The 26,135-nt window shown below is 38.6% G+C and overlaps 1 protein-coding gene across 5 annotated transcripts in view; it reads right to left on the reverse strand.

Moving 5' to 3' along the window:
• LOC137253376 (protein FAM135A) overlaps window positions 1-26,135 on the reverse strand; it is a 123,114-nt gene that overhangs the window by 69,182 nt on the left and 27,797 nt on the right. The window contains exon 1 of one of the 5 annotated variants that reach the window (XM_067790169.1): window positions 8,234-8,845. The exons of the other annotated variants lie outside the window; for them this stretch is intronic. The gene's annotated coding sequence lies outside the window, so the exon portion shown is untranslated. Of the gene's footprint in view, window positions 1-8,233; window positions 8,846-26,135 lie in introns of those variants that run through there. 5 annotated transcript variants of the gene reach the window in all.

Here is a 26,135-nt window from a genome sequence, read left to right on the forward strand (position 1 = left end):
GTTGACGGTATCAAATGCTTTGCTGAAGTCCGTGTAGATGACATCCGTTTGCTTGTTCGCTAAAAATCCTTCCATAACTATAGAGGTGAATACAAGCAAATTTGTAGTGGCAGACCTTTGACGAATAAAACCGTGTTGACATGGAGATAAAAGACTAGAACACTGATATTGCAGTTGATTGGTGACAATCTGTTCAAAGACTTTAGGAATGACTGAAAGTTTAGCAATACCCCTGTAGTTTTCAACTTTTGACCTACTACCTTTTTTATGCAGGGGTATAATAAAAGACTGTTTCCAATGTGCCGGGAATGACGCAGATCCCAGAGATAGCTCAAATAATTTTAAAATAGGTTCATACATGTTTTCGGCGCAGTACCTAAGCACGCAACTAGGAACACCGTCCGGCCCCGGAGAAAAGGTGGGCTTCAAAGATTGAAGACTCTGAAGAACAATATTACCATCAATAGCAGGATTCCTAATGTAATTCGAGCTATCTAAGCGATAGGGATATTGACCAGAATGAAAACCACTGGATGAATACGTGGACTTAAAGAACTCAGAAAATAGTTCAGCAACGTCGTCATCAGTGCAAGCTTTTTTACCTCCAAAGGTTAATGAGGAAGGATACCCAGAAGTTTTCCGCTTTGAATTTACGAAACTGTAAAACTTTTTTGGACTTCTAAAAAATTGGGCTTTACAACAACTCAAGTAATTTTTATAACAAAGCTGATTAAGACGGTGAAATTTAGAACGAGCTATTAAATATTTAGAGAGGTCTGCAGATGCTCCAGATTTCTTGTACCTCTTATAAAGCCTAGATTTGATGTTATTAAGTCTGATAAGTTGCCTTGAAAACCAAGGGGGCTTATTCGAACATAGGGTATAGCGAGTAGGAATGCAGGTATCAAAGAAGCTATCAAGCGTACTGTAAAATATAGAGATAGCCGAATCGACATCAGTACAAGCATAGAGATCCGACCAATCATGGGAAGCCAACAGATCATTGAGCATAATGAAATTCGCTTTGTAGAAGCATCTAGATCGGGGACGAGACTGTACTTGAATCCTACGGGGTAGGCTGATATCAAGTGATATCTCTAGCGTAGGGTGAAGAGGGTCTTCTGGAAGGGATAAAGGTGGTATTTGCGTAAGGGCAGTACCCACCGAGCCATCCACAAATACTAAATCCAGCATTTTATTTCCACCATTTGGAACATTGTTAATCTGTAAAAGAGATGAGTCTAACAAGCAATTGAGAAACTCATGTTAAGCAGTGGGAGTTAAAAAGTTTGAATCACTTATATTAACCCAACTAACTGTTGGCAAGTTAAAGTCACCAACAACAACAAGTCGATCGTTATCTCCCAACTGCGAATGCAAATCACAGATGGCCGAGCTATGACTAGCATAAACATCCATATCCGAACGAGGTGGTATATACGAACACACAAACAATTACGCTATAGCTACCGATTGAAAGCCTAACTGCTATGAATTCGATATGAGAGATATTGTCCAGCGAAATCAACTCAGACGATAGGTTAGATTCAACAGCAATAAGGACACCTCCCGCTCTAGAGATGCGATCACGCCGATAAACAGCATATTTATTTGAAAAAACCTCAGAATTGTAATTATCAGGCTTTAGCCAGGTCTCCGTAAAAGCTACAACTTGTGCAGAAAAGTTGAAAGAATTAAGGAAGAATGGGACAAGTTTTGATCGTAAACCACGAACATTTTGATAATTAATGGGAAGACGGGACAGATCAGCAATTACATTTGTGTTGTTATTACTGTGTTCGTCATACCGTTTTTTGGCTGTAATAAAACAGGTTGGGCACTCGCCTTTCTCGTGAACATGTGAACCACAGTATGCTTGGGCCAAAAAGAGGAATCAAGTACCTTATCGAAATATTCATCTGAAAGGGATATTTTAAATGAGGAGATGTCTCTCTCATATTTAAAGTTAAATTTATACACATTGATGTTACTAGTGGGTGCAACACCAAGTTTAGAGCAAACGTAATGAGCAATGTCATTTTCGGTAAGCGAGGCGTGTAATCGGGACACAAATACAGCCCTACGAGGTGGCACGGCAGTCACCTGCAAAGGAGTAGCGGATAGCGCACCAGAGAGCTGGGAAGGTGCGGCCGTTATAGCGTTGGTTATCGAGCCCGTACTATTTTTTTCAGGTACACTTGTATCGCTAGCAACAACCCCCGTATCGGTAACTGTTATTGTTGGAGCTAAAGATACCGGTGGAGGTGTAGGATGAATTGGGGTGTCCAGCGAAATCAACATTGGTGACGTAGAACAAACAGCCGCAAAAGTACCACTATTAGTTCGTGCATCGTTTAATTTGCCATAGATCGTCTCACTGGAAGTCTCGACACAACCTTTTGTAGATTCTTGTGGAGATTCCTGAGCTGCATTGTTCATAACGTCTTTGGTTAGCCTGTTCGTATTAGTCAACGCGGTTGAAGGGACATTCGTAGGAGGACAGCTTTGCCCCTGACTCGAAGACAAGTTGGAGTCATTGTTGGGCATACATTTCTTTCGTTTTGGGGATTCAGATATCACTTTCAATTTTTTAAAGTGAGCCTCCATCGTTTTGAATCTTTCGTTAAGGTCACGAAACCCAATAAAAATGTTGTTGAACTCTTTCTGAGTTTGCCTCATAAAAGCTCGCATGTCATTTTCTACGGAACGACAATCATGACATGTCCAGTTCAGTCCAATTTTGCTGGATATTAGGTCAACCACCCGACCACCTATGTGAGAGAAACCGGCACAGATAACATGAGCCATATTATCACAGAGCCAACAACAAACATAAGTATCACCACGGGAAATTTTCTTTTGATTGGTGTACTTCTTGACACAGCAATCCAACATAATTGCATCGGTGAATATATACACTATTTAGTGGTCGTAATAAAGCGGCAACAAAAAACCAAGCTTTAAGTGCGCAGACATATTAATCTCATTTAAGCGCGGTAGTTTGCTCCACATTGAGTGGTTAACTCAAATTATTATTACTATCTTTAAGACACCTGATTTGTAGTTCACCTCATATCGATTTGCCAACCGAACTATAGATCAAGTTTAAAGGCTTCCAATTATCGAAGAATTGTCTAAGATATGTGTGTGAGGTTTATTGACGTCAAAAGGCCTCCACTTATCCCGGTGATATTTTCAAATTAGGTAAATGTGTCCACTGGCAAAAACTAATCTACATATAATTTAATGACTATGGAAAGAACACTTATCTCTTAATTAACTAAAAACATTACTTAGTTTGTGCCGTCAGATAGGTGCAATGCTGTTGCGCTTAGCATCAAAGTGCGAATACCTTTCTTACCTACGCTTATAGAGAAAATGATCTCAATCTCAAAAGTATGACAGGACATATGAAGATAATAAAAAATGTAAGGATTATCCTCTTTGGCAGCTACGGAATGGAATGGACCATACACTTACAGAACTTTGCGGTGTCTATTTTTGAATAAACTCTCGCGGAAGCAGCCAGTCCGTGTAATGAATCCCCCTCACAGGTTTGGCTTAAAATTGTTGTATGGTAAAACAAGAGCTGCTATCAATGCCCGAACTTCATGAAAACGGTAACAATAAAACACTACGCAGGTATCTTTAAGACAGGAACAAAGTAACAGGTTTTGTTAGCAGGTGTTCATAGGCGTAAGAACGACGAGCGGTAATGAACAGCCAGACTATATTACCAAAGGCGAAGCGTTTGCTGAAAGTAAAAGTGTGTGATTTTTGAATTAAAGTAAGCCATTTTTTGGGCAGCACAACGTCTGTCAAGTACTCACTTCATAAAAGATTATGAAACCAATATAAAATCTTAATCAGCCGAAAACAAGCTCGTAACTTTGTATCGGCTTGGTTCTTGGGTACACGCAATTTCAAGACGCTTACACTGTTATTGTTTTGAAGACATAAAGACATTAGTGAAATGATAAAAAAGGGGAAAAGGTGTAAGCACCAAGTAGTCGTGAAGTTCGATGTGTTTAGGAAACTAATGTTTTTAAGTTATCAAATTAGAGAACCGATACCGACTACTTCTTGTTTCATTATCGAACTATTATCGAGAGCGAATCTTATAGTCGAACAATCGGATTTGTTATAGGCTTATTATAGTCACGACATCGGCTTTTTGTAGCCGGGTTACAGATGTGTCATTTATTGTATAATGAATGTTTATCGATATCTATTTCATAACACACCGATACTCGTCGACAAAAAATTGATAACACAACATTGATAACTAATTGACAAACAAAGCTATAGTTTTTCGATAAGAAATTGTTCACTTTTGGATACAATATCAATATTTTCTTGATACCAAATCGATACTTTGTGGATAACTTTCTGGTATTATATTGATAACTTTTCGATAAATATTCTATAGCTTGTGAAATAAAAGAGTGATAACATAGCGATATCAAATTGGCGACACACCGAAAAAAATCGATAGCTTCTTGATAAAAAATCGATTACACTTGATAAATTATCAATAAATAAGCGATAACTCTTCGAAAATAAATCGATATATTTTCGATAACACTGCGATATTTTCTTGATAACAGAATGGCAACTTGTCGCTACATTTTTGGCAACATACTGATAAATTATCGATTTACTATCGAAGTAGTAAACCGATAATTTATCGATAAAAAATTGCTTAAAACCCGTCTATATAAAATCACTAGCTCATTGTTAATTTTTTGTTATCGTTATTTATATGTATCTGATTTTGCTCACCATGTACATTGTTCCCGCATTACGTGTAGTGATTACACTTTCGCTTACATTCTGTATTCCCACATACAGCATACCAATATCACACACTGCGCATACTTTTACATTCTGTACTCTTCATAGAGCATTACTTTTCTAAAAACTACACTCACCATTACAATCTGAGTTCCACCATACCGTAACCAAAGATGTTTACACATCAAAAATAAAAAGGAATGTGCTTAGTAAACGATGTTTAACTGTATTTGAAGAGTTTTAAAACAGAATAAGTGCACTTATTATAATTTTTTTTTTAATTTTGATATTATTTTTGTCCTTTTCAATATCTTTAAGATATTTATACTAAAACTCTCAATGAAAATTTTTTAACTGCCCCAATACGTATAATTTATTTATGTCATCTTGGAGATATTAGCTCTGCCATCCTTATAAAGAATGTGGGTGTCTGCGTTTTTTCATTTTTAGGACGGCAGAGCTCAAACTTGTACTCTGCTAAAACTGTTTAATTCAAACTTAACTCAACGGACGAGCAAAGTCTGGATGGTTTAACATAGTTATTGTCCGATAAATATGTACACCTATGCCCTTTGCAAACAAATTTTTATTTTTTTTTTCATTACCTAATTTTTGTTGTCTTTACTCATGAAATGAAGGGATGAATGTGCAAAATCCTAACTTATTATTATATGAATATGAGACGAGAAATATATGTATGTAGATACGTCTCTTCTTCAATATGTACGTGTACATATTTATATAGCGTACAAACTTTTTTACAAATATATCATACATACATATTTTTCATATTTGCGTTAACATTACTGAAGGTGTTGAGGCGAGAATACTCCCCATCAGGGAGAGAAATGAGAAGCTGACCAAACAGTTCTTGTTGAATACCCAGAAACCTGAGCATCCCATCCCAACAGACATCTGATTGATGAACCAGCACCGCCTAGGGGCTTAAGGAGTCATCTCCGTAAGCATTTTGAGGAAATACGGCACCTGAGAACCCATCCGTATGAAGCGAAAAACACAAGCAGGTCCTTGGTGAACTCCATAAACAGGCGTCGGACCTTTATGCCGGGAATTGCCCGGTGAATCCAGTACTCAAAGAAAAGTATCCAAAACTCGCGGAAGAGGAACGCATACTCCCCAGGGAAACGCGTGTCACTCTTGCTCAACTTCGTTCTGGATACTGTAACAGGTTAAACTCTTACCTATCCAGAATCAACCCCGACATAAAAAATGTATGCCCCGCTTGCAATGTGTCCCCACATGACACCAACCATCTCTTTAATTGTAATGTGGAACCAACGCCTCTAACACCCCTTTCCTTATGGTCCACCCCTGTTGAAACAGCAAGTTTCCTTGGACTCCCGTTAGAGGATATTGATGACAATTTGTGATCGGTCGCGGCTGTTAGGTGGGGCGAAGCATTGCTACAACAACAACAACAACATGTTGTTAGCTAGTTTATAGAGACAGTCTGTGTCTGTGTCATTGCCTTTAGTTTTCTACGTCATTACCATTATGATATTTCCATTTTTAACACATCCTTATTAGTTATGTATGAAAGTGTGGTCTAAACTTAAACATATATACATACACAGCATACACCCACATCTCATAAATATATATTCCTTATCATGCACAATCCAAATGGTTATTGGCTCGTTATACTCGTAAGTAGGAAGCTCAGATGAAACGAGAATGCGCCAAAGGCTCGGAAGTAGAGAAAAGTACGAAAGTAGTGATGCGCAACGAAATGTAACCAAGTGTGCTGAATTAAATTGGTACTAAGAGAATACAAATGATGTAAGGAATATAATTTTTTCATTTTTTTAATAAAAATTGTTTGCTATACAGTTAACATATGCTCATATGCTCATAACTACATATGAATATTTGTAGGTCGTGGAGCTACGTACGATGTGTATGGGTCAACACGTAAGTGTTAGAAATTTCAGAATTGGCGAATGACTTGGAAAATCTAAGATTATGTTATTAAATTGTTTATTATGCTTTTTGCCATGAAAGGGTTATTAAAAAAGTTGTTGTAAGGGCACGCTTTGGTTGTATTATCAACAAAAACAAATACTTGGCGTGATTTTCTACGAGAAAATTTGGACCGAGCTTCTTCTTAAATTTAAGTTATGCTTTAATTTTTCCAAAAAATTAGCAGGACGGGACCTATATATCTGTCTACGAACTACAACAGCAAGGCATGCTCCAACGTGCTTGAAAACATAGAAATATCTATACAAAATAATCATAACAAATAAACAAACACAAATATCTCTGACGAAATATTCGAACCTTAAAACTAGTTTACAAAGCAATCACGACATTAAAGCAATACCCGCCAAGAAACATGTAAAAGCAAAGGAACGAAAGCAACATTATTGACTTCTACATGACTACTTTGGGACGGTTTGGTCAACATTTCGTGATGACGTCAGGAGCACTCCGTCTAGTCTCGGACCATATTTCGGGATATTTTTGTGAACATTTGGTTATGACTTGAAGAACACTCTGAGATAATTTTAGAAATAATTTCGTAAAGATTTTGATGAAATTTGGGGAAATTGCGGGATTATTTGCAGGAATTATTTTCGGAACTATTTCCGGACCAATTTGGAACAAGTTCAGGATCACTTCGGTAACATTTTACGATCATTTCGAGACTTTTTTGAAACCATTCAGGACTACTATAGGAATACTGCGGAATTATTGGTGATGCCTAAAAATAACTTCGAAATCATTCTGATGGAATTTTGGACGAATGTCAGAATCACTTGCGGACAACTTTCGGATTCCTTTCGAGACTATTTCGAAACAATATCAGGATCACTTTGGGGTTGTTTTAGGATTATTTCGAGACAATTTCGTAACCATTTCAGGATCACTGCGGGATTATTGATGATACTTAACATTTCGGTAGGACTTCTGGGTCATTTCCGGACTGTTGGACATTTTGCTTGGTCTAGCTCTACTAATCAGAATTTCGACGCTTTGTGATCCTTCAGACAATATTTGAAGCGTCACAGTAATTATGTGTTCTGCCTATCATTCAAAACAGATTAGAATGTTATAAGTGCTTTGGTCTGCGAAAAACTTTGAAAAGTTTTTTCATGGCTATGAGCTATAGACTTAAAAAGTCGAAAGAATTTTCGTCTGGAAAAGATCTGTAGATCCGACATGTTACAAAAATTGCTTCTTTCAGATCACATTGTCGGTAATTTTATAGACCGTAGTACTTCCAGATAGAGCTCTGCAACCAGTCATTGTCGAGTCTTTTATTGTGATAAGTGTACACAAAGCTTTGTTAACTTTTGCCAAAAAAATTATCTAAGAAATGTGACTGCTATAGGCGCCCTACTCAGAGCTGTAATGCTGTGTATTCTATCTATTCATCTTTTTGTTTTGTATTAGGCTTATCCTTGTTCATACTCACACTCCTCCTCTTTTTTTCCTCCCACTCCCCCTTTTCACGCACTAAGCGCATTTTTTCTCCGCTCCATTTAGAGTTTCTCTTCTTTCATTTTCTCTATCCTGGCCTTTTGTTAATTTTCCTTTTTTCTTCCGCTCTTTCTTGTGCTTTATTTTCGATCTTCCTCCCGGTCCTTTTTTTCTGATATACTTTCCACATTTACCTCATTCAACCTTCCACTCTCAGGTGATTTCCTTTATCCTAACCTTTTCATTGTCTTGTACTTCCTCATTCGATTCCATCTTCTTCTTCTTTTTGTAGCCATAAAAACAACGAAGAGTTTTGGGAGTGTTCCCGATATTGATGGTCCTTTGTCGGTAGCCCGATCAACTCGCCTATCTTTTTCTATTTCATTTTTATTTTGCTTTCATGTCCCTTTTTAAGCTTTTTTACGCTATCATCTTCACCTTCCTTACCTCATCATTGAATGGCTTGTGAGAACACCGCGCACACACATTGCGACATGCGATTTGTTGAAAATAAGCGAGTTCGTATCCTGGGCCTGGTAATATCTTTGCACGAGACAAATGGGCATGTAGTCAATAAAACTGAAGGAAAGACAGAATAATTATGGAAATATGTGTGATTTTTATGAACTCTAGAAAATAATTGAAAGGTGAAATAAAATGAACAAAAGCGCTTTATCACAATCTCACCCACATCAAAATGTGACGTCATGCCAAAAGCGGAGGCTTCAGGGTGGTAGTTCTAGTTTTGCTTCCTTGCCGTCAATGTGAGTATTTAAACTCTATCTATTCAGCATAAAATAAATATTTGAGATTACTAGATTTTGTTGCTTTCTTGATATGAAAGGCTGTCAACACAAATAAAACAAATGTCGATGTGTTGAAAGCGGAAGTGATCAATTGCGAATGGGAGGCAAGGTCGATATGAGGAAAATCTATTATTCAAAATAATATATATACATATGTATACACATATATGAATTATGTAAATGTACTTATATATATACTAGTATGAGTGCATCCAATAAGTTATAAAACTGTGTATAGCAATTTGGTAAAGTAAGTGTAAATGTGCGACAATAAAAAAAAGTTGGGTACACTTTCCGGGATTACATAAAATGGGATATAAAAAGCTATTTGACAATGAATTGAGTTATATATTAGCTGGCAAAGTTGAAACAGATGGAATAATTTAATATGTATTTTAAAAAAAAAATAAAGAGAATAATTCAGTTAGTAGTAGTAGGAGTGATGTCCAACGCTTTACAGTGTCACTTACTACACTTACTACTCTGTGGTGAATGTTAAAAAGTATCGTACATCACCAAACTATTTCAAAGTTACCGAACTATCCGACTAAAAAAATATTTGGATTAATATCAGAACCGAAGAATGAAGGGGCAATGCCTTTTTCATCCTTTGAGTACAAAACCGAGCAAATCCAATATATTTTATTGATTCCTCGTTTATCAATGAATTTTATTGTAATATAGGAGCTTAAATGGGCATACGAGTGTCACTCCTAATGTATCAATTAAGGCGATACAATCGTTAATACTCGTTATGGATGTCAAAGGGAGCTAAAAATTATATTGCCTTTTGCAACCGTTTGGCACTGAAACGGCGTACTCGCCTGTAAGGACATACAATTTTAAAAAGGAGTAAAAAGCGAAAGAGGTTTGGAGTTTTTGCAGTAGTTCCATGCTCGTTAAAGAGCGATCAAAAATTACGCTGACACGATTACAAAAACCATAGCAAATATGGGATACAGATGACCGAGACATAACTAGATGACCTTACAGTCGAAAGTGTGAAACGCTTACAATTCAGAGAGTTGTGGAGACATCAAAGTGAAGCGTTTGTAGTTATTTAGCCTATAAAAAGACGCGCAATGCCACTGGCAATGAGTTTGATTTTTGTCGACTGTAAGGGAAGTTAAGAGAAAAATTGTGAAGTCTGATTTGTACCACTATAGTATTTGAGGGTATTTATTTGACAAATAATTGCAACCAGCAGATAAAAATTAAATAACTCACCTTTACCTTGGCGGCCGCAGGGGTGTAGTGGTGGCGTACTGCAGTAAGTAACTACACCGAGGATCCTAGGTTTAAACCCGGGGAAACGCAACATCAAAAATTTAGAAAACAGTTTTTAAGTAAGCAAAAGTTTCAGGGTTTAAAAACGGCGGGGTGGTCTCGGTAGTGGCTTAGCAAATACTCCGAGGGGATTTTTGCCATGAAAAGCTTTTCAGTGAAAATCTCCCGTCTGCCTTGCAGCTACTGCGTAGAGTTGGAATAAACAGCTAGGTTCCAACCCGCCAAATTGTACAGAAAATTAATAGGGGAACGACGTGAATTGGAAAAGTAGCTCAGCCTTAATCTCTTCGGAGGTAAATCGCGTCTAGTTTTTTTCTTTAATTTTATGTTTGAATGTTTTAGAGTAGGCTCGGCTCAGTTGAGGCGTAGCTCGATTTGATGTTGCCTTAAAAATCAATATTTGGTGAAATTTTACGTCAGGATCTTGGCGAAGCTTACATGCAGGGAAAACCACCGTTTACCACCTTATATCGGAAGCTGCCCATTGCAGGGAGAGGGTGAAAAATAAAACGAATTTTTTGGTATTTTCAATTGGCTTCATATAGCGCAATAGCGACGAAAATAATCAATTCAGTAGTTAAATGCAAATTAGGAAGAAGGGTTTTTAGATCGATAAATATACCTGCCAATGTTCTTCATACCTGCTTTAGCTGTCACATAGAAAGTGGGCGACCATTTCTTTGCAGCCGTCTTGGCCGCTAGTGATCTACTTTGTAAACTCATCGTTCCATTCTGGTCATTCTCATGTCACTTGATACCCCAACCCTCTCTAGTACATCCGCTTTATCATTGACTTTGAATTCAACTATGCCCAGGTAGCTTATTCAGTGTGACGTTCACTAAGAGTTTGCGGCATCTTCTTAACTTTAACAAGGGGTTTGAATCTAATGTCATGGATGCTGCTTGGATGTTTGAGAAATTGGTGATCTGAGCATACCTCTCAATCACTTAGCGGCTATCAAAGAGGAGACAAAAGGCCCTCTCTATCCACAGAACTTCTGCTTGGAAGATACAACCTTCGTTTGGGAGATTAATAGAAAGTCCGAATTTCTCCCATTCGAGGAAGATTCCTGCACCGAAGGAATTCGTTTTTTTTACGGAAAAGTATCGGCTCGGTATATAACCAAAAACTGTACGGTGCCAAATTTCACTTAGATTTAAAGGCGAACTACAGTTGCTGTAAGAACATCGAATGTAAAATTACTACCTTTTTCAGAAAAAGTTTTTCTCTATTCCCATCGAGTTCGGGTAATATATGGTTCAGTGATAGAGCCCTACAACAACCGCGGGGAGAAAATCTTACACTAATTTGTATTGCATAGGGAGGTCTAAAAGGACTGGTGCATAAAAAAACCGATCACAAATACATTGGTTATCGTCAATAGCCACCGTATAGAGACTATCATTTCAGACCTGTGATGGGCTACTGTTGAGAGGATCCAGACATTTGCATGTAAACTTTGTATAATAGTTGAGTTTGGGAGATATTTTAGATAACTTTAAGACTATTTCGCGGACGTTTCGGCATCATTTGGCGATTTACTGTTTCGAGATTGTTGCAGATTGTTTCATTTCAACAATTTCAGGATTAACTTTGGTGTTTTCGGAATTAATATGGGAGAATTCTACAATGGTGGCCGCCGTGGTGTGATGGTAGCGTGCTCTGCCTACCACACCGAAAATCCTGGGTTCATGCCCCGGGCAATGAAACATCAAAATTTTAGAAACAAGATTTTTCAATTAGAAAATTTTTCTAAGCGGGGTCGCGCCTCGGCAGTGTTTGGCAAGCACTCCTAGTGTATTTCTGCCATGAAAAGCTCTCAGTGAAAACTCATAGCAGGCTTGTCCCGCCAATTTGTAGGAAATTGGAAGAGAAACTCGGCCTAAAATCCCTTTGGAGGTTGTCGCGCCTTACATTTATTTATTTTTATTATTTTTTTTTAAATTTTTAATTCATTTATTTACAAGAGAAACAATTATAAATAATTGTTGCACTTTTGCCAATGGAAACGCTGGCTGCCTGTGCCTTCGGCTTCATTCATATTTGATAAGTAGGTAGTGAAACATATTGTAACGATTTTAGTGCAATTCCTCTTATTTGCAACCTTCTGCTAACGTTCGAATCACTAAACTGTTGAACAGATAACTCCACTATTCAATAATGCAAAATGGCCTTTATTAAGGTACTTCACAATAACACTTCTACTACTCGACAGGTAGCGTGCTTAAATCAAAATGAACTATGATTGCTCAGATTGCGCTCTTTAATGCTCTTCGATTTCCTCGTTCCATACTTCTAGGCGTTTCCAGAATTTACCTAGCTATAAAATTATAACTACAGATGCACGTGTGTAGCATTTCATTTGCGCGTGTATATGTGAGTGATACTTGCACAAATAATTGCCTACTTTTGGGAGTATATCAGATATATGTTTAGGAATCTAAGTTGATTCCTCAAAAATTTATTAAAATATAACTAAATTTACAATGCCAATGTTTGTACATTAAAAGAATAAATTGAATTGCGTTCTAACTCCAAGCGAATACTCAAACAGGGTTGTATTTTTATGTTTCTGGAAACTTCTTGCGCAGCGTTGCCATACCAAACGCCTAAACCATGTAGTAGGATATTTAGCCCTACATCACTCCCCTCCTAAAATGAGCGGCCGTAATTGTTGAAACTATGCCGTTTTACAATACGTTGTTATCGAATCTTCTTTTGGTAAATACGCGGGTTTTAGCCCATTTATTGAAACCGTGACCTTCTTGGTGCAAATTAAAATGGTGTATGTCTTTTGAAATCTGTTGATCACTAAATAGGGTCCATCATATGGAGCTTTAAGAGGCCGATGTATGGTATCATCCCGTAAAAACACATGGCTGCAAAAACGGAGACCTTGGGAACAAACACAGGTGCACTTCCGTGTTGTGATATTTGCGTAGGTCGAAGTTGCTCGAAATGTTGTCTGAGCTTTTGTAAATACATCGGCTCATCCACCGTTTTCTCACGCGGACTTTCGAAAAAATCCCCGGGGAGTCGAATCGGCTGTCCATAAAGCATTTCAGCCACTGAAACTCCCAGGTTTTCCTTTACTGCTGTCCTTAATCCCAGTAGAACTATAGGTAGTACATCAACCCAATTTGCGTCCGCCATGTGGCATCTTAATGCTGCTTTTAGCACGCGGTGCCATCTCTCCACCATGCCGTTCGCCTGAGGGTGATAACTTGTCATGTGTATATGTTTTGCGCCCAATAACTTGGCCAAATGAGTAAGTGAACTGCTTTCAAACTGCCTACCCTGGTCTGTCGTGATGAACTTCGGCACCCCGTATCTACTGATCCTTCCGTTGAGTAGCTCTCTTGCAACCGTTTCCGCTGCCATATCTGCTAGCGGGAAGGCCTCGATCCACCTCGAAAATCTGTTGACGCATGTTAGGCAGTAAGTGTAACCACGTGACATGGGAAACGGCCCGACGATGTCCACATTAAGATGTTCGAAGCGTTTACTGGGAACGGCAAAATTCTCCAAAGCACTCTTAGTATGCCGGGCGAATTTTCATCTTTGGCAAGCGGAACAACACCGGACCCGTGCTCTTATATCCTTGCTCATTCCTTTTCATACGAAACTATTCGCTATCAATTTGACCGTTGCTCTCCCTCCCGGGTGGGCGAGGCCGTGAGTGGCATCGAAAACTACTTGCCGCAGGGACTTTGGAACGTATGGCCTTATCCTCCCAGTCGAATCGTCGCAAAACATATCGAATCCCCCATCGGGATGTTTATATTTTATTAAGTGTAACGCCGTGTTACCATCATCTAGTAACTCTTTTAACTCCTCGCACCCTTGCTGTTCGTCGTGTAGCAGCTTCGTATCTAATGGCGAAGGAGCCGTGAATGTCGCAATCCTGGAAAGCTATCCTCCGCTAATGTGTCGTATATCAGTGGAAAACTGACTAATGAAATTTAATTGTCGTGTCTGTCGTGGAGATAACTTTTCCCAACTTTGCTCAAATGCTTGGACCAAAGGTTTGCGATCTGTAAAAATAACAAATAGCATCCCCTCCAAAAAATATCTGAAGTGTCGAATTGCTCTGTTTATAGCCAGCAGCTCCCGGTCGTACGTACTGTACCTTCCACTGTTTTGGTGAACTTCTGTGAAAAAGATCCTAGCGGTCGCCAATTGCCAAATGTTAACTGTTGTAATGGCGCACCATTGCGGTGTCAGACGCATCCGTTGCTAGTGCTATGATAGCTCCCCTCTCTGGGAATACGATTAGTGCCTCTTTCGCCAGCTGTGCCTTGAGTTCTTTAAACGCCCTCTCGGAAGTCGCCGTCTATTTTAACTTGGTCCTATCATGTTTTTTACACGGACCCATCATCTCCTGCAGTGGTGCTTCTGTCGCTGCTGCGTGCGGAAGGAACCGACGGTAAAAATGTACTGCGCCCAGAAACCTCCTCAATTCGTGAATCTCCGTTGATTTTTTTAACTCCAGGATTCCCTGCACTTTACGAGGCAAGGGGAAATTCCCCTTTTCGAAACCATGTGGCCAAGGAACTCTACCTCCGGCAAACCCACCTGGCATTTCTCTATATTTACGACCAGATCCCTATAGCGATAGCGGTCGAACAACTGTTGCAAATGTTTAACGTGTTCTGCAGCCGAACTCGAGGCTACTAGCACGTCATCGAGATACGGAAAGGCAAACTCTAAGCCAGCCACTGTGTCGTCCATGATCCTTTGAAAGGTCTGGCCGCATTTCTAAGTCCAAATGTCATGTACTTGAATTCGAAAAGTCCAAAAGATGTTAGAATTGCCGTCTTCGGTATGTCTGCCGGGTGCACCGGGATTTGATGATACGCTTTCTTACAGTCGATTACAGAAAAAATTGTTTTACCGTGTAAATCCCCAAAAAAATCATGTATGTGACGTATAGGGTACTTATCGCATTCAGTCTCCGATAATCTCCACATGGACGCCACGAGCCGTTGGCCTTCTGTACCATGTGCAACGGGCTCGCCCACTGACTTTTCGAGCGTTGGCAAATGCCTTTATCTAATAGGTACTGACACTCCTGCTTTGCGCTGCTTAACTTTTCCGGTGATAGTCGCCGTACCTTCTGCACTGTCGGCGCTCCTCTCGTCTCGATGAAATGATAGACGTTACCCTTTACATTTGATGTCTTATCCTCTGTGAGATCCACATACCGAGTTTATACCTTATGAAATATGTTCGCGCATCTGAGCGTGGTAATACTTTGAGGGGGGTTTGCTATGAGACAACCAATCTGAGTTTTAGTCCTCTGGTCGAAAATCCTTTTGTTCTTCATGTCTACCTAGATCTCGAACTTTTGTCCGCGCCTATTACCGGGAAGGATACGTCAGCTATGATGAACAGCCAAGTAAACGTTCGCTTGAATCCCAGATCAAGTGTCACCTTCTTCCTACCATACGTGTTGATCTGGGTGTTGTTCGCAGCCACTAACTTCATCGGAGAAGGTAGCGCTGGGTCGTTATTACATCTGGGTACCACTGAAATTTCGGCCCCAGTATCGATTAAAAATTTTAAAGATGAAATTTTGTCCTGTATGTTGGCTAGCCTCCGTCGTAGCCTCTTTGAAAGGAGGACTAACTTGTTTTCCGAGCGTGCTGGTGTATAACTGCAAGGCGGTTGACATTTTGTGGCTTGGTTCCCAAAGGTGCGATGGTACCAACAAATGTCGCTATTTGGCACTCGTGCAGCGCCGTTTCGCGGTACCGTAGATCCTGTTGCCTTTGGAACCCTAGTTCGCCCTGCTTGCTCCGTGCGCTGGAATTTGTTACGATTTTCTTGTTCGAATTTGTCCATACGACATACAAGTTCGGAAATTGCCGTCTCTGCGTCGTTAGTAGTCCTTCCCATGGCGTTGACTTCACCCCCCGTCGTTACTTCCAAAATTTTGTCAGCTTTTTTAGCCAATTCTTCGACCTCCTCATCTAATGTCGTTAAATTTGCTGGACCTGCATCGGCAAGCGTCGCGACCAAATTGTTTTTAGAATATCGTTGTCTAACCGATTGTGTGCTAAATTCTTCATCTCTCGCAACAACGTTGATGGTTTCTTGTCGTTCAGCTCGCATGAATCGAAAAGAGGTTTTAATTTTTTTTTCCGCTTACTCCCCGAATTCCGCTAACAGCCTGTTCTTTAACGCCTCATACTTGCCGGTAGCAGGAGGCGATGTAATAATGTCGCTGGCGTGCATTAATATTGCTGAATCAATTTCAGCCACGATGGTATAATACTTAGTGTTATCGGTTGTGATACCCGCGCGAATTGCGCTTCCACTTGGGCGAACCACAACCTCGGATCGGGCTTCCAAAATGGTGGTGGCTTCACTGCTATCCGCCCCAAATGAAGCATACTCTCCGCATCCACAAATATTTCTTCCGTTTCGTTTGGCATGTTAATCGGCGGGGTCACCACTTTAGGAATCTTAGTTGATTCCTCAAAAATTTATTAAAATATAACTAAATTTACAATGCCAATGTTTGTACATTAAAAGAATAAATTGAATTGCGTTCTATCTCCAAGCGAATACTCAAACAGGGTTGTATTTTTATGTTTCTGGAAACTTCTTGCGCAGCGTTGCCATACCAAACGCCCAAATCATGTATTAGGTTATTTAACCCTACATATGCATGTGGTTGTGCGTTGCTCTCCGCTGCTTGTATGGACATATATGTAGACATAATGATTAATTTGGTTATGTGCATATAAGTAACTGCTTAGTATTGGCTTAGAGGTGATAGTATCCTTTAAAAATAAAGAAATGTAAGGCGCGATAACCTCCGAAGAGATTTAAGGCCGAGCTTCTCTTCCAATTTGCGTCGTGCTCCTCTTGATTTTCCCTAAAAATTGGACGGACTGGACCTACATGTTTTATGCCGACTCCGAACGGCATCTGCTAGGCAGATGAGTTTTCACTGAGAGCTTTTCATGGCAGAAATACAATCGGAGCGCTTGCCAAACACTGCCGAGGGGCGACCACGCTTAGAAAAATTTTCTTCTAGTTGAAAAACCTTATTTCTAAAATTTTGATGTTGCTTTGCCCGGGGTGCAAACCCAGGGCATACGGTGTGGCAGGCGGAACACACTACCATCACACCACGGTGGCCGCCGATAGAAGGGATACTAATATTCGTCACAATATGTACATATATATCTAGAGATAGTTTAATGATAAAAGTAGAGTTAAACACTATGGGGCATATTCATAGACGAAAAAGTAGATAGCCAAACCTAGCCACAGCCTCTTGACATAACTGTCAAAAAGTTGCGACCAAATTCAGGTATCCACCAACCTCGACCATGAATACTCCCCTTTAACTTATACATTATATATGTGAGTTTATAATATTAACTTACAATTTGAAACAAGTTTAAATATGCTATTGAGGTTAGTGGTGTTAGTATCTTTTAGGTGATCATCATACTCTATCAAATAAAATTAACAAAATCATCATAAATTTGTATTGTTTTGCACACTTTTCATACTTCAGCTGAGCAGAGCTCACAGAGTATTTTAATTTTGTTCACATAACGGAACCCCGTACGGCATAAACTAATCGAGATAGATATATCAAAATGATCTGGGCGAAAACAGAAATTCATTTAGCCATGTCCGTCTGTCCGTCCGTCTGCCCGTGAACACGATAACTTGAATAAATTTTGAGGTATCTTAATGAAATTTGGTATGTAGATTCTTTGGCATTGGCACACATCTCAGATCGCTATTTAAAATGAACGAAATTAATTAAGAATAAAGAAAATAATTAAGAGCGCTTCGCAAAAATTTCAGGGGTGATTAAAAAATAAAATTATAAAGAAATGCGTTCAAATTTAACCAAATTTTCATATTTAAAAAAAAAAAATCAAATAAAACGAATTGGTAGCTGAAGAAAGATAGCAAAGGCAAGTTGCTCCACTTTTTAGTATTACCATTTGTATGTATTCATGAAAGAGACAATTTTGTCTCCAAAGCTCTCAGCTGAGTATGTAATGTTCGGTTACACCCGAACTTAGCCTTCCTTACTTGTTTTTAAATACATTCGTATCTTAACCATACTTTTAATCGTAATGTATGTCACGTAATACATTAAGACAATTTGTTTTAAAAAATTTAATTTGTAAGTATTTGGAATAACAAGTTATATACATACATAAGTGTAATTGCACTAAATTTTAACTAACTAATTTAAAATCCAGGAGTACTTTAAAAACTAGCGGTGGAGGAGTTACGTCCTTATACCCAGCCACTTTCTCTTCTTCATCTATTATTTACTCTTATTGCTGCATACGTACGTTAACTTGCCTACATAACTTCTCTTTTAGACTACTATTGACATAAACAAATTTAACCTTTTTTCTTAGTTCTAAATATTAGTACCTAATTAGTCATAAACTCTAGTAAGTAAAACCAAGTATATGTATATACAAGTGCATTTCTTTTTTTGAGTCCCGTTTGGATGATCTTGCCAATAAAACGGGATCATCGCAGTTAACGTTCAAAATCAATCGTTTTTATACCCAGCTGTACTTGTACACAGAGTATTATAACTTTGATTGGATAACGGTTGGTTGCACAGGTATAAAGGAATCGAGATTGATATAGACTTCCATATATTAAAACCATCAGTATCGAAAAAAAATTTGATTGAGCCATGTCCGTCCGTCCGTCCGCCCGTCCGCCCGTCAGGCTGCCATTAACACGATAACTTGAGTATATCGAGATATCTTCACCAAGTTTGGTACACGAGCTTATCTGGACCCACAACAGATTGGTCGAAATCGGATGATAACCACGCCCACTTTTTATATATATAATCTTTAATTAAACAACCTGCTTTTCAATAAAAAGTATTATAGCGAATGATATCAAGTATAGCACATCCACAGGCCCGTCGAGAGAGAGGGGGGAGGGGGGATTACCCTCGGACCCGGGGTTTCTGAGAGGGCCCGCGATTTAGAAGTACTAAGACACTTTTTTTTATTCAGGAGAGTCTTTAGTTGTTCCGTGTGCAATTTTTAAGCCGAATTTCAAAAGCAATGAATATCTGTATTTCGTTTTAATATTATAGTGAAGTGTGAAAAATAAAAATCTATATATATAAAATGAAAGGCTAAAATGTGTGTTACTTGGTCGCCGGTGTTTGAAGAGATGTGTCAGTCGATTTTGTTCAAACGTGGACCAGGGTACCACTAGAATGTGTTTATACAATATGGATATCAAATGAAAGCTGTTGATGAGTGCTTTAGTACAGAGTAATATATTATACCGCTGGGTGACTAGGGTCTCGAGATATAGGCCAAAACGTGGACCCCAATACTCCTAGAATGTGTGGGTAATATGGATATCAAATTAAAGCTGTTGCTGAGAGCTCTAAAGTAGTTGTCATTGTGATATTCGATTTAGTCGCATCAACCTGGCAAAACTGATAAATATGCAAATTTAGTATATAAATTTGCCTATAATAGCGTTTACGATCCTTTTTTCCGACCAGAGACGGACTGGGACTGAGGTTAGGACTGACTGGGACTGAGGTTAGGACTGACTGGGACTGAGGCTCGGAGTGGGACTGGGACTGGGAGATGGAGATAGATGAAGCGAAAAAGACGGAGGGAGGAGTGAATAAAAGGATTAGGAAAAAGTGAAGAGGGGGAGGCCATAGTTTGACGGAAAAAGCAGGTAGGCCAAATTTGGGGCAGAACAACGTCTGCCGGGTCTGCTAGTATGTATATGTATTATTGCGCAGCCTTGTAACACTATTAAGCACACAAAACAAACAACAACAGCATTTCAAGTGTACAGCTGGGTATGTAATGTTCGGTTTCACCCGAACTTAGACTTTCTTACTTGTTATTTGATACTTATTAAAGTAAGTATGTTTGTCGCGCGTACATATGTGCACGCACCCCTTTTTACACGCTTATATTCGCTTCACTTCTATGTATGTTTGTAACTCTCTAGGCTACGCACGCAAAGGATAGTTAAATAATATCGAACTAAAAAGTTAAAAATAATTTTTAAAACAATAGTGAACGAAAAATACTTGATTTGTTGTGAAAAAAGCGTGGGCACTTTGAGCCATATGTTTCGAAAACCGAGCGCCTGACGCTAATATTATTTTTCGTTCAATATTGTTTTAAACCTATGTATTTGGAAAATTATTATTACTTTCAAGTTTGATATTATTTAAAATCGTATTTTTTTAGTTTTTTTAGGCTATATTTATTTATTTGTAGCGATGTAAACTCAATTTCTACATTTCTATAGATGCCGTCTTAAGCTCATTATGTTTAACGAATATGTTAAAGATGAACAGTGGTTGGGATTCAAGGGGTTGTGTAACGCAATATATAGCTTCCCCAACCCAATTGTCAACCTCACCTACCGGCGACGAATCCTGTTTCATTAACAGAAGAGGCTCTGGTGACCCCAAGCTCCTCATGGAACTAGGGGGTGGGGAGGAAGGGATGGCCTGAAGGTTTAATGTGGTCATGTAAATCGTTTCCGAGATGGTCGGGCTAGTACCTTAAGTGTGCTTTGTTACCGTAGCGTACCGGATCTATATCCGGCAAAGGACAACTAACATCGATAACACTCCCTAGGGCCTTCGTGAAGTGTCTTTTCGTTAATACAACAACAACAACATGAACAGACATTTAATTCGGTAGCAAATTAACGTCCCATTAACACTTAATACAAGATCTTGATTATGTCAACCCACTTAGTTCGAGCAGTGTTGTTGCTCTAAATTTAGTGCACTGCCCCCAACTATGGTTTTGTGGTAGGATAATATAATAGAACTAATTAGCAGTTTCATATAACAGATAGAACTAATTAAGTAAACCCTTTGTACGTTTCTCTATTTGTTCCTTGAAAATACAGTTATTGTACACATATCACATGGTCGTTCTCAAATTAATATATCAATTCAGTTGTGCAAATACTTACAGTGATGGAAAAAATATTAGGACAATTTACTGAAAATACTAAATCAATTATATCAGCAGTTGTTGTTATTTTTTTTTAGGTGTACCAATTATGCAGGTCTATGATTGTGTGGATTTGATTTTGCACGTTCCGTGTTGGTATAAACTCAGCCGTATATTTGTTTTTGCAACTCTTTTCGCAGGGATTTTTAAGGTCATAAAATTGATTTTTTTTTAATAAACTAAGATTTGTGTTTCAAAGACGAGTATAATTTTCTGTAGAGGTAAGTTTAATTTTCTTCACAAATACTAATGGTAATTTGTTGCACTTACTTGAAAGCGAAAAATGGGATTGTAAAAAAAAAAATCCATCTATCCCTGCTGGCGGACCCGATTCAAGTCTTCACACTTTTATTTTCGAAAGTAATAGAAAGGAGGCTTTTTACTCTAAATGATCAGCAAACCTGATAAGTGTCCAAACAGATTTACTCCTTAAGGTAGACACCCAACAGCTCTAGTAGTTTCCTATAAAATTCCCTTTCCCCATTCCACAAGGTGTGTACAGCTTCGATAGAGCAGCAATATCACAAATACTTTGAAATTTATGAAAGTTGCATCACCCAAATTATCGACGCCATGCAACTGTTGAGACCCCCCACTAATACACCCCAACCGCGACACCGAAATATTCCACGGTAGTTATGAAGACTGGCCAGCATTTAAAGATATGTTTACGGCGATCTATGGTTATCATCGCCGATTAACCCAAGCCGAAAAACTTTATCACCCGCGACAAAAGACAAGAGGTTAGGCAGGCCGACTTATGATACCTCCTAATGGTTGACAGTTTCCAGCTATCATGGGACGCCCTCAGAGCTCCGTTCGAAACCCGATAACTATTGATGAATAATCAGATGAAGACCCTATTTAGTCTTCAGCAAACATACTCTGAAAATGGTGAGCCGATTCCAAAGCAGAAAACAACTGAAATCGCCAAAACAAAAGGATTTTACTATTTGGTGAGTGCTATCCGAAGCAAATTAAAAAACATTTAGACCAAGCATTGAACATGCGAAATCGAGGGACTACCATGCAATATCAAAATTTTAAAAATGCTTGCAAAGATATATATAGGTAGGGGCAATTTCAATTCTACCTGCTGTGTCTTGTGGTGGCTTAAAAAAAACAACACAAGCAATTTTACGATCTGCAATTGTGTCACAGTGATACCTTCATTTTTTAAAACGGTTGAATAAAAAACCCACACAACTATGTTTACGACTTGCAAATGCATCACAGTGATGCCTTGGTTTTAAAAGGGGGTTGTAAAAACGCTAATTTCTAATAATTTTTTTTAATTTCTTTTCTATTCTAGGTTAAATTCATTTTTTCATTTACATATGTTCTGACTAAATAAATTTCTAAAGAGAAAAATAAACTCCAAAAAGAAATAACATAGGCATTTCAAAGTGGGATTTTTCAAAATTTGCCCTTGCGACCCAAAGGGGGGGACATCAGAATTCGTTTTAGAGGTATGGTTCCTTCGGCAAAGTTTCTTACTTTAATCCCTAGAATATGATTTGCACAGAGCAATGGGCGATTTTTTTGCTTCCCCACAAATCGACCCGGCCTAATATATAGTGCTGAACTTATGTTGGTTGACATTATGACTTTAAATAGAAATTTTGGAAAATGGGCATGGCACTATTAAAGATAACTATTTTAAACTTGACTTGGATGTTGTCGTAACTATTATATATATTCTTTGTGAAAATAAAAGGAACCGCTTGGCAGCCGCGCCCAAAAACAATTTATATCCCAATTTTGAAAAATAGAAAAAATGCGAAAATTCCCTACCAAAGCTTGATATGTTGATTGACTTAATAACAAAAACCATAAATTCTGTAGATTTAGTTGACTACCCGTTATGGTGGAATGGACTCCAATAGCTCTCCAAGCCGATTACAGTCTGGCCAAAATACACCCCTTCCAATTCATCTCTTCCGGAGAAAAAACACATTAAGGGCATTTCATCGTCACACTTAAAACCACCCGATTCTCAATTCGACAAACCTCACTCACGACGCTAAAATGAAACTCATAATGTTAATGCAACGCCATCGTTTCTCAGCAGAAATCACTCAATTAGAAGAATCAAACACTATCAGAAAGGAAAGCTCTCTGCTGACCCTAAATCCCATGCTAGTTGACGCCATCCTCTGAATTGACGGTTATTTAGTTAATGCTGACATGAGCTATAAAGAATGCTGTACAAATATTATCCAAGACAACTCAAAGTTCTGCTCCCTGATTCTAGATTTGCTGCATCGCGAAAAGCAACTAATGATCTACATGATATAGAAGGAATACTATGTCTCCAGACTCAAGCAGAAAGTAAAAAAATGCATATTCAATTACAAGACGTGCACGATATATACAACGAACACGTTCGCAAATAATGGCCGCTTTGCCCCGAACGTGTCACTTACTGGGTGTCCTTTTATGTAACTGGCGTTGACTTCGCTGGTCCATTTAGGGTGAAGACGTCTCCCTTGCGACGAGCTTCCTACTCAAAAGCACACTTTTGCGTATTTGTATACTTCTCTATTAAAACGGTCCATCTCGAATCCTGCAAAAGTTAGACAACTGACGTCTTCAGGGAATCCTTCTCCCGCTTCGTATGACGATGCGTATTATGCCACAAAGTAATGTATGATAATGTAAAGACATTCGTTGGTGCTCAACGAGCTTTTCAAAAAGAGCTGGCAATATTCATCAAAGAAGCAGCTGTAAATGAAGCTGAACGATTTGCAGTACCAGGTTTTTCAGTTTATACCCCCTTATGCCTCACATATAGGTGGCCTATAGGAAGCGGCGGTAAAAATCCTCAAGACAAATTTCACCAAAGTAGCAGGAAGTCAAAGGTTTACGTTCGGCTTATACTTATTTACAATTAAAACAAGATTTGTGGCACGTTTTTATTTCTAAATGGGAAGTGCAGATATTTTCCCTTAAATATTTTCTTAGTGCTCCATACGCCATACAAGTGCAATTTTATGGGGCTTTATAAGATGTTACAACAACGAAGTTTTTACCATTTATAATCCAAAAGGAACAATAAAAACGTTTTGTTCCTATTATTTTTTCCAAGCCAAACTTCTACTGGTTCCCTTTTTCGCAAACAAACACCCTTAAAATGCTGTTTTTGTAGGGTGCACTATTCCAATAGAGATATTAAAGTGCTGCTTATATAATTGGTTTAATATTTCGCACTAAGTTGTCCCTATTATTTTTTCCAACATTGAGTAGTGCTCCTTTTAATTTTTCTTAAAAATTGGCGGGACTGGGTCTACCTGTTTTATGGCGACTCCGAGCGGCATCTGCAAGAGAGATGCATTTTCACTGAGAAGCTTTTCATGGCAGAAATACACCCGGAGTGTTTGCTGAATCACTTCCGAGGGGTAACCCCGCTTGCCCAGGAGTTGAACCCAGAACCGTCGGTGTGCCAGGCGGAGCACCCTACCACCATACCACGGCGGCCGCCAATTTATATGTCATACTTCTATATTGCTACTAAAGGCTGGGTACACTCACAACCATCAGAGTGCCGATATACGAGTATCTGTGTTAATGTGTTAGTTTTTTATACTATAATCGAATGTACCCTAAATTTTTTCTTGTCACGCTTATGCTGCTACAATCACAAAAATTTAGTAATTTTCCAATGAAAAACTCATTTTTATTTTCGCAACAAAATTTTGTATAAATACCACACACAAACTTCAACTTGCTTCAGTTTAAACTTAAAAATCGACGAAAAATCTTAAAATAAAATGAATTTAAACATTTATTTCGCTATCATATTTGTTGTCCTTATCTGCGTTTCAACTAGTACGAATACCCAAAATCGTATTATAGGTGGCAAAGATTGGGATATAAGAGATAGCCCTTATGTGGTGTCAGTATATATTGCAGGGCATTATCGTTGCGTAGGTACAATAATCGCTTGGAAGAGGGTGCTTACATCTGATTCTTGTTTGAAAGATTACCTCCGGTCTCCCATCACTGTTAAAGCTGGTGTAACCGATTACCGTGATGCAATAACAGTTCGCAAAGCCGTGCATATAATTCGTCCATGTGAGATTTATCCGGAAATGGTAGATTTGGATTTAGCTGTAATTATGTTGAATGAACGCCTCCAGAAGAGCCAAACAATACAAGTAGTACCGCTTTGCAATACTGGATTAAACCCGGGCGTAAAATTGCGAGTTATTGGATGGGGTTCGCAATATGCACACATTGAGCAATATTGCCCTGTACTCCAATCTGCTGAATTTGAAGTAATCCCAAGTGACGAATGTGAGTCTCGTTATGCGGCTAAATATGAGGAGCTAGGGCAAACTTTCCCATCAACATTAATGTGTTTAACAGATCGGGCACTGAAAAGTGATGCGAATTCTGGAGATGGTGGTGCACCGGCCATTTATAATGGAAAACTACATGCCGTCTTATTTGGTGGGCTAGAATGTTTGAACCCAAATTATCCGACTTTATATACAATTATAAATAATTATCATGCTCGAAGTTTTATACAACGTGCGAAAGAATACAGATAAATAATAAAGAATATAATTTCTATTTAAAAAACAAAACTTTGGTTGTATGCATTTAAGATGAGACGCATGCAAATGCCCTAGGTTGTGAGATGAAACTTTAAAAATAGCTTTAAAGTTCCCTCGTTCATGAATAGAACATGAGACAAAAAGAAAACAAGAAATAAGTAGGGCAAACTTGATTGATCCATATCGGTATAAAACAGCTGATCCCACCAACCTT

This window comes from Eurosta solidaginis, chromosome 5 (genome assembly GCF_040869045.1).
Source record: "Eurosta solidaginis isolate ZX-2024a chromosome 5, ASM4086904v1, whole genome shotgun sequence".
In the NCBI taxonomy this organism is placed as follows: Eukaryota; Metazoa; Arthropoda; class Insecta; order Diptera; family Tephritidae; genus Eurosta; species Eurosta solidaginis.